The following is a 10,198-nucleotide window of genomic DNA, read 5'->3' on the forward strand; positions in this document are numbered from 1 at the left end:
TGATATGCAAGCAAAACATGCTTTGAATTATGAAATTATATACGCAAATACCCCACTATATAAAGAAGATATTAAAACTTTATGTACAAATATACTTAAAACTATGTGGCAAACTAGCTGGGATTCCAACAAAAAGGGTAGACACTTGTATGAAATAAAGGAAAAAATATCATTTAAGGTGTCCTTACCAAAAATGATAAGGCGCAAAGAAACTATTATGTACAGACTTAGAACTGGATATGCTAAACTAAATAAACATCTATTCAAAATAGGAGTTAAAAATTCTGAAATGTGCGAAAATTGCGTTAGAGCACCAGAAACAGCAAAACACTTTCTGCTAGAGTGCACTACATATAGCGATAACAGAAATGTTATGTTCCAAGAGTTTATAGCACAAGGAGTTACAAACTTTTCGATGCAAAGTCTGCTTAGTGAAAAAGCACAATCAGTCCTACCCATTATTAATTTTATTCATGCCACAAAAGGGGACATATAAACATATGACATTTATATAAAACAATGCGTAAATTGCAATTAAACTCTGAAAAGAAAGAAAGAAAAAAAACCAAAAAAAAAATAACAAACAGAACTACAGAGGTAGGGATACATAAGTTCAGATAATTTTCTATAAATGGCAGTCCAAGTAAGCTATGAAATGCAAAGACAAATATATATATATTTAAACATTCTCATTGAAAGGATAATATCCGTAATAAATTTAAAAAAAAAAAAAAAAAATAGAATAAGAAATAAGAATATGAAAAAATAACAGGTTATAAAGTAAACATGTAAACACAAAACTTACCCAACTTCTTCAATAACAGCAATGCCACACCACAAACACGTGTTACAACACTATAATGCTAGTACATACACACCCAGGTACAAGGGCGTGATTTAGTAACCAAACACCCAATCAAACACACCCACATTTTTATTTTAACACTACAAGGTCAATTAAATAGTTCAATTGTGAAATAAAGGAACACAGAAAGGGTAAAAGATGTATTAATATATAAGTGCCTTTACGACTTTATAAAATAGCAAAAGTTTTAAGTATATCGGTAGTACTATTATAGTACCCTTAGCATTTAAGTTTAAAAACCAACAAACCGAATTTCTCTACTCAGATTTCAATTTAAAGGCTAAAGCTACAACTAACATATAAAAATATAATAAATTTAACTAACAAACAAAATTATTTAAAAAGTCGTATGCATTACTTGTAGACACGTATGTAGATTACCGGTGCCAACCAGTGGTCGCCCCCCAGACATGGTAGTCGTGACATACAGGGCATGAAATTAAGTTAAAGTTAAATCCAGTTTCACATGTACGAAGCTTAGAAAATAGTGGAGTCAGCGCAAAGTACATCGATTGTACTGAAATGACAAAAAAGCCCGTACAATTCAAACTGGAACCCTTGTAATTAATTTAGAAGTAGAATGCCCCGTTTTTTTAAAATATGTAATAGTTTCATTTATTTAAATTTTTTTTTACTCTATCTATACAATTTGGATTTTCAGGGGGGTATATCATGAAACAGTTATTGCATTTCGGGAGTTAGACATGGGCTTGTTCTCTGCCTGACTGATCATCAGTCAGAGCACACGACGATGCCTTATTCCAGGTTGCAATTAACCTACACTATCATGGTTTGTATCTTCCGTGAGATTGTGCGTATACACGATTCTCACGGGACCACTGGCTGGGGCAACTGATCAAACATAGTCTACCTATAGTATTCAAGAAATCCGACAAAGCAACTGACCATCTTAATTAAAACAAACATAATTAAGTGACACAATACGTTATTTATAACAATAACACTATCAACCACAGATGGAGAAAAAAACAAAAAACATAAACAAAAAACATACAGCATTTTTCTTCTAGTTAAAAAATAGATTTAAAAGTATAGGGCAAAACCCGAAGTCTCAAAAACCAAATTTCCTAATCCCTTATTAAAGATTTAAAAAACATTCATTTGTTTCATAAGTTTTATTTCTATTTAAATTTAATAAAAATAAGTTTAAACTAGTACAGGTTAATAAGGCGCACCACCTGTAAACAAAAAGGGTCGCCTAGAATTTATATTTATTTTCTTTAATTTTTAATTAAATGGAATTATCTCTGAAGTGTAAAATATTACTATAATGGACTAATTCCAAATTTAGTTACCAGGGCGCAATTACCAATTGATAAGTCGTCCACCAAAAACATATAACCGTAACCGTTCTTAAATAATACACGATGGTCTTGATGTATAGATTCTGCGTACTGATGTTGTTTATCATCTTAACAACATGTTTTATTGTTCTTTCATTTGTCTTTGTTCTATTATTAATATTACTTTTACTGTTGAATGGTTTTATGTGATATCAGTTTGACGTGGCTCGGTACTTATACATATCGTCAATGTGTTTTTATTGGCTTTCATTTTTTTGTGGTTTGTTTTGTATATGCGACGTTTTGTATTTCTTTTGTTCTTATTACGTGACTCTGTAATTTAAAAGATCCCGTCAGTATAATATTGGTCTATTATATGTCATTATGATATATTTCTATTATGAATTACTATATACGTTGAACCACAAACGTCAAAATCATTCAATCGCGTAGTGGTATTAACTATCATACTAATGTTATGCAATTAGTTCTACATAACTTATAAAATATTGCAATTACACAATAGAACAACCATTAGCATTACTGTATTAGGTGATCAACAAGGTCAGAGTGAAAAACAACAGAAAAAGGGCCACAATTTTGATAAAACATCTGTATTGACAACGTTTGGTAGGTTTTCTTCATTGAAATAAAGTTAAGCTTAACACGATCTTTGGCATCAACGGAATGAGAAGGGTAAAAATAAAGTTGGCTTTTCATTGCTGTCGATCCATCTTAAACAAAATTATCTGATTGTTTATTTTTTTCTTATAAAATTTGTTAGGGAAATGGAGTCTTAATTGTAGAAATAAATATGACATTAATTAAATCAATTTTGCCTTAGATTTACCCAATATAAACCAAATGTCCTAACCCCTTATTAAAGATTTAAAAAAACATTAATTTGTTTCATAAGTTTTATTTCTATTTAAATTTAATAAAAATAAGTTTAAACTAGTACAGGTTAATAAGGCGCACCACCTGTACATGTAAACAAAAAGGGTCGCCTAGAATTTATATTTATTTTCTTTAATTTTTAATTAAATGGAATTATCTCTAAAGTGTAAAATATTACTATAATGGACTAATTCCAAATTTAGTTACCAGGGCGCAATTACCAATTGGTAAGTCGTCCACCAAAAACATATAACCGTAACCGTTCTTAAATAATACACGATGGTCTTGATGTATAGATTCTGCGTACTGATGTTGTTTATCATCTTAACAACATGTTTTATTGTTCTTTCATTTGTCTTTGTTCTATTATTAATATTACTTTTACTGTTGAATGGTTTTATGTGATATCAGTTTGACGTGGCTCGGTACTTATACATCTCGTCAATGTGTTTTTATTGGCTTTCATTTTTTTGTGGTTTGTTTTGTATATGCGACGTTTTGTATTTCTTTTGTTCTTATTACGTGACTCTGTAATTTAAAAGATCCCGTCAGTATAATATTGGTCTATTATATGTCATTATGATATATTTCTATTATGAATTACTATATACGTTGAACCACAAACGTCAAAATCATTCAATCGCGTAGTGGTATTAACTATCATACTAATGTTATGCAATTAGTTCTACATAACTTATAAAATATTGCAATTACACAATAGAACAACCATTAGCATTACTGTATTAGGTGATCAACAAGGTCAGAGTGAAAAACAACAGAAAAAGGGCCACAATTTTGATAAAACATCTGTATTGACAACGTTTGGTAGGTTTTCTTCATTGAAATAAAGTTAAGCTTAACACGATCTTTGGCATCAACGGAATGAGAAGGGTAAAAATAAAGTTGGCTTTTCATTGCTGTCGATCCATCTTAAACAAAATTATCTGATTGTTTATTTTTTTCTTATAAAATTTGTTAGGGAAATGGAGTCTTAATTGTAGAAATAAATATGACATTAATTAAATCAATTTTGCCTTAGATTTACCCAATATAAACCAAATGTCCTAACCCCTTATTAAAGATTTAAAAAAACATTAATTTGTTTCATAAGTTTTATTTCTATTTAAATTTAATAAAAATAAGTTTAAACTAGTACAGGTTAATAAGGCGCACCACCTGTAAACAAAAAGGGTCGCCTAGAATTTATATTTATTTTCTTTAATTTTTAATTAAATGGAATTATCTCTAAAGTGTAAAATATTACTATAATGGACTAATTCCAAATTTAGTTACCAGGGCGCAATTACCAATTGGTAAGTCGTCCACCAAAAACATATAACCGTAACCGTTCTTAAATAATACACGATGGTCTTGATGTATAGATTCTGCGTACTGATGTTGTTTATCATCTTAACAACATGTTTTATTGTTCTTTCATTTGTCTTTGTTCTATTATTAATATTACTTTTACTGTTGAATGGTTTTATGTGATATCAGTTTGACGTGGCTCGGTACTTATACATCTCGTCAATGTGTTTTTATTGGCTTTCATTTTTTTTGTGGTTTGTTTTGTAAATGCGACGTTTTGTATTTCTTTTGTTCTTATTACGTGACTCTGTAATTTAAAAGATCCCGTCAGTATAATAATTGTGACGACGTCGGACAAAATGGGCCCAGATGCGGTAAAACGTAATTTTGGCTATGAAGTTGCAAAGTTAACGTCGACGAGCACCTGCGAACTAATTTATTGCTGACAAAAAAACAATGTAGCTTTACTTATTATATCGTGATAGATGCTTTCCACGTGTGCGATTATCGTAATTATCTATTTAAATTAAAAGTCCGCAATATATATTTTTAACCTGATTCCGTATTTTAGCCTTATCCCAAATAATTACTTCCCTTTCCGAAATCGAAAGTGGAAGTGAAATGTTTGTATCGTTTTGCTGAAGTATTCCATCGGAAATAACAGACAAACAAGACGATTAGTTTATTGAAGAGCTACATATTGTCGACGAATTGTATTTTGTCCAAATAGAAAGTTCCCAAAGTGAAAATCTGAGCAATGATGACGGAGTCGGTGTATGTTATGTTAATTAAGTGTTTAACTTAATTAACTAGTTACATGTATCTTCAAGACATATCTCTGCCTCGGGTCTTTTCTTATTCTTCATGATTCAAATAACGTGTTTGCGAGTTAAGCAATTAACCAGTAAGATATTGTCACATACTAGTATGGAAGTAAAGAAAAAAAGAACAAAAGAAAAAAAAAGAAGTTCCATAAGGTAATAGCTGATAGAGAATAATATATCATAAAACGTTTTCAAACAAGAGGAAAACTCAATTAAACTGTCTTGCATATTGAACGGCAGATCATATACCTTTCTTTTCTCAAAGGATAATAAATGCAATCAACCAAAATCAAAACACTTACAAATGTAACATACATGTAATAAGAACATAATGTCTCTATAACTACTTAAAATCAGGAAACATACAACATTAAGATAAAAAGGGGGGTATGAATTAAATTCCGTAGAACTTTTTAATAATTTGTGTCAAAATGTATTGTATAAAGGCAACAGTAGTATACCGCTGTTCAATGGTCATCAATCGATTTAACTGAAACAAATCCGGATAACAAACCAAATACTGATGGGAATACATCAATTATAAGAGAAACAACGGAACATCAGAAACACTGAACTTCTACTAAAACAAATGCCAACATACATTCAAACGAGTTATTAAATAGTATGGATCACCGTTTTTTTTTATATCAAGATATAGGTTGTGCAAAATTACTTTGATTTTGTATAGAATATATCTGGAAAACCTACTTTTATTGATAAAAAGAAAACTACACCATATAAAATTGATAAACTATGAAAATATATCTCTATTAACATGCTTTCAGTTAAGAAAATAAACAAAATGGGGTCACCGGACTCGTTTTCTCGCTATATAATAAAATAGTTAAATTCACACAACACATTATATAATGAAAGTTACTTTATCTGAGTTTTTTCCTAATACTGACAGAGTCGAAAAAAGGAATATTTTCTATGTTCTTAATAAGAATAAAACGTATTTTATATCAATTACTTTATAAGATTTGGACCGATTGGTATCTAAGCTACCTGAAGATGATTTGCAGTTTTGTATTTTGCTAAACTTATAATGATTTGACATTTTTAAGGTTGATGGTGAATAATGTTTTTGTCCATTTAGAGAAACTATAAATACATTGTATTGTTAATGCTGTAAAGTGATAGTATGTTTTTGTATATAATCACGCCATCAAGTATAATATATTCGTCCTTGGTAAATAGTTAGCAGATGTGTTGTATGAAATGACGCATTTGATAAATATTTCGATCAGAATTTAGAACATTAGCATAGCTGACATATTTTCATATTTAACTTAAAATAGAAATCCCGTGTTCTGTTAAATTACATCTTTGTTAAATGAAACAGTTAGCCTAAATAACCTTCTCATATTCAGACTGGTAATGGGTAAAAATAAATCACACTTATTTGCAATTCATGCTCTGTAAATCCATTGTCCCCAACAAAAAAGAATAAACTATCTTAGTCTTTAAATTTAATGATTCTAGTATGGACACAATGAGATGTGGTACGATTCACGGTGAGACAACTATCAAAGTGGGTTTAGTCTCGCACTTTTAGCTCTCCTATGGCGGTCGTTAACATGCTTGGTGTACATTATCCAAGAAACATTTTGTTTTTTTATTAAAGCATAAGGTATTTGATTTATGATTTTTGAATTAATAATAAATATATTATGCTACGTTCCAAATGAAAACATTTAGGCAACTGTTTCAAATATGTTGGGTATTTTATTTCGAAAAGTTATCTAGGATGACATGGATAAGCAGCGCATGCAGTGAATACAACAAAGCACCTTTTACGTTTGATTAAAATGGTCTTCATAGTCACGGAGAAGGGAAGCATTTTTACATAGTTGTATATTATTACACAAGGTGTAAAGGAATATTTATTGTTAGATAAAGGCAACAGTAGTATACTACTGTTCAAAAATCATAAATCGATTGAGAGAAAACAAATTCGAATGACAATCTACAACCGAGGGAAACACATCAACTACAAGAGAAAAAATAAAGGAACAGCAGAAACACTGAAGTGCAACAAAAAAAAAGTGCCAACGACAGGACATTTAAAGAAAAAAATGGTGGGTTGATACAAGTTTAATGGTTAGCTAAATAAACTGCGTATATGGGAATAATAAAAAAATCGCTATAACGACAGCATTACATGACAGAAATACAGCACAAACAAACATGACAAACACAAGAACACTCATTTCTGTGAAACGAACAAATGAGTAACTTAAAAGTCGCTACTACATATAACCACGGAATAATAACAGTAAGGGCCCTTTTCGATATATACATTGTATCGTTGTTGTTTTCTTTTGGATGATTTGAGCATTCCGTTTAAAGATAAAGACGATTTTTGGTTTATTTTTGGTTTAATTTTTTTTTTTTTTTTTTATTATTATGATTTGGAAGGGTAATACAATGCTGATACAGAGCATGAATTAAAAATACGTGTGATTTTGTTATACCATGACCATTCTTAATCTGAGAATTTTTTAACAAAGATCCAACTTATATTAATAGAACACCGAATTTATATTTCAATTAAATGTGAAAATATGTCATTCGTGCTAACGTTCTAAATTGTGACCAAAACAATTATTAAGTGCGTCATTAAACATTAAACACCCGCAATTTACATTTATCAAGGTCGAATATATGATACTGATGTCGTGATTTTATACAAAAACATAATATCACTTTACAGCATTTTTTTTTTTTTTTAATATTTAACATATTTTATTAATAATCACCTGTTACATCAACCCTCAGTTGCCCAGGGAACAACTAAGGGGGCCCCATTTTTACAGACTCATTTGTCGGGGAAAAAGCAAATGAGAAAAAAACTCCCACTATAAATTATTAACATCCACCTTTATAAATATTATCTATCCTTGTACAAATGTACCTGTACATGTAGTCCTTATCGATCTATATATCTATACCTCTCACCATATATAATTATTTGAATAAAGTATGTTTTTATCATTATTTATTTCTCACAAAGGCTATCTGTATTTATTAAGCAGTTTCAGTTTTATCGTACATCACGTCTTTTGTTATGTTAATTTCAATTACATTAAATTTCTGGACGAGTGATCATTTACCACGTGCGATTTGTTAAAGGGATGTGTAGTTCATTCATAAAAAAAATGGATTAATGATTTTGATTCCCAATAAGGATTAATTTCAAAGATATGGTGAGTAAATATTTGTTTATAATATGATACATCATGTCTTGTTACAATTAGATGATATACATGAATACATACACAACAGAAATTACATGTAGGGAGTTGAGAGCAGTGTACATATTATTGTTCAATCAGTATCAAAGAGGTCAATACACTGACCTGACCACGCAAAATATATATTTATATACAAAAAATGTCACACATAGTGGAAAAGGCTTCTATCTTCGTATTCGTTTTAAGATATTTGTGCAAAAACTGCATTTCATGTTTTATCATATTTATTTACAGCATTAACAATACATTTATAGTTCTCTTTAAATGAACAAAAAAACATGAATCATCTCTAAACTGAAAAATGTCAAATCATTTACTTTCATAAGTTCAACAAAGTACCCGTCTTAAAATCCTCTTAATGTTGTTTTTATAAGTATTCATAGAGACAGTCAGTTCTTATCATATTAAACTTGAAATTGCATTGATGGGTTTGTTGCAATTTATATTCATTGTATTTTTACATAATGACCCATATAATTTTGATATCAGATAGAAAATACACTTTATTCGAAGTATATTTATGTTCAAGATATACAGAAAAGACAAACCTGACTTAAAATTTTGCCCTATGACGGACACTTTAGTCGAACACCTTTTTTCTCGTTTTTCTCCCAAAATAACTGAATCTGATATTCATATGAATGAATGACAAATGCGACTATGTACTGTACCTATAAGACACAGAGGCATGATGATTAATTTGTTGTGGAAAAAAGAGAAGCGACACACAAAATGAGGTCTTCTCGTTTAATAGTATAGATACATGTATGCATGTCAACATTTCTAGTATATCCATTGCAGGAAAAAAAGTCATGTCACACCCATTTTGTATTTCTTGTCTCTTCTAAATGCATTTAAACTAAACTACATGCACACTATATATTGATTGTGTTATAGCAAAAATGTTGTTATATCTTGCAGATTGCAGAAAGTATGAACAAATCCACCAGAAATGGTCATAATATTTCCCTGTTAGTTAAAGATATGGAGAAACCGGTCATATTTTGTGATTGGAAGAAATACTTTCAGCAGTAATTTAAAACACTTAAGCATATTAGCACTTATCACCACTTCATAGTTGATTCAACCAAACCAGGATATGTTGTTTTTAAAGAGTCATGTGACTCTGTACCTATAACCATCAATTGGTTAAAAAAGAACACTAGAATTTCAAATTTACTATGCCAAACACTTTAACATCAGAAGGATTAGATGCAGCCAGACAATGGTATATGTACGAACAAATCAGGAAATATTGTTATAGCGAGGCTGTTAAAGATGTCATTTGTCCAAAGCCAACAATTGCCAAAAGTGAGGTTGACTTGACCAGTGATGTGGATACCAATAAACACAAATGTCCATCAAGGAAGCAGAATCTACTTAATTAAAATACACACAAATATATTTTTGTCTTCTTTTCTCATTTAATAACGATATCAAAATTATGGATATCGTCAACAATATAAAGATAAGAGCTGTGATATAATTGCCAACTACCCATCAAAGGTCAAATGTTGCGGATTTCAGCAAGTTCAAATGCTGTGGATTTTTAAGCATTGGCAATTGTACAGTCTTCAACAATAACAGAACCCCATACTGCATAGTTGTCTAAAAGGGCCCAATATAAAAAATATCAATCAATTCAATCGAGAAAACTGAAGACATAATTTGAAGAAAAACAATTTACAAAAATAAAATATGACATACATGTACCAACGTCAACCACTGCACTACTAGCTCTAG

At 30.1% G+C, this 10,198-nt stretch overlaps 1 long non-coding RNA gene across 1 annotated transcript; it reads left to right on the top strand.

Moving 5' to 3' along the window:
* Positions 1 to 4,972: 4,972 nt before the first annotated feature.
* Positions 4,973 to 9,859, top strand: LOC134714908 (uncharacterized). The gene is made up of 2 exons (XR_010106588.1): positions 4,973 to 5,351; positions 9,377 to 9,859. It is a non-coding gene; the product is annotated as an uncharacterized LOC134714908 (long non-coding RNA).
* Positions 9,860 to 10,198: the final 339 nt, after the last annotated feature.

This window comes from Mytilus trossulus, chromosome 4, assembly GCF_036588685.1.
Source record: "Mytilus trossulus isolate FHL-02 chromosome 4, PNRI_Mtr1.1.1.hap1, whole genome shotgun sequence".
In the NCBI taxonomy this organism is placed as follows: Eukaryota; Metazoa; Mollusca; class Bivalvia; order Mytilida; family Mytilidae; genus Mytilus; species Mytilus trossulus.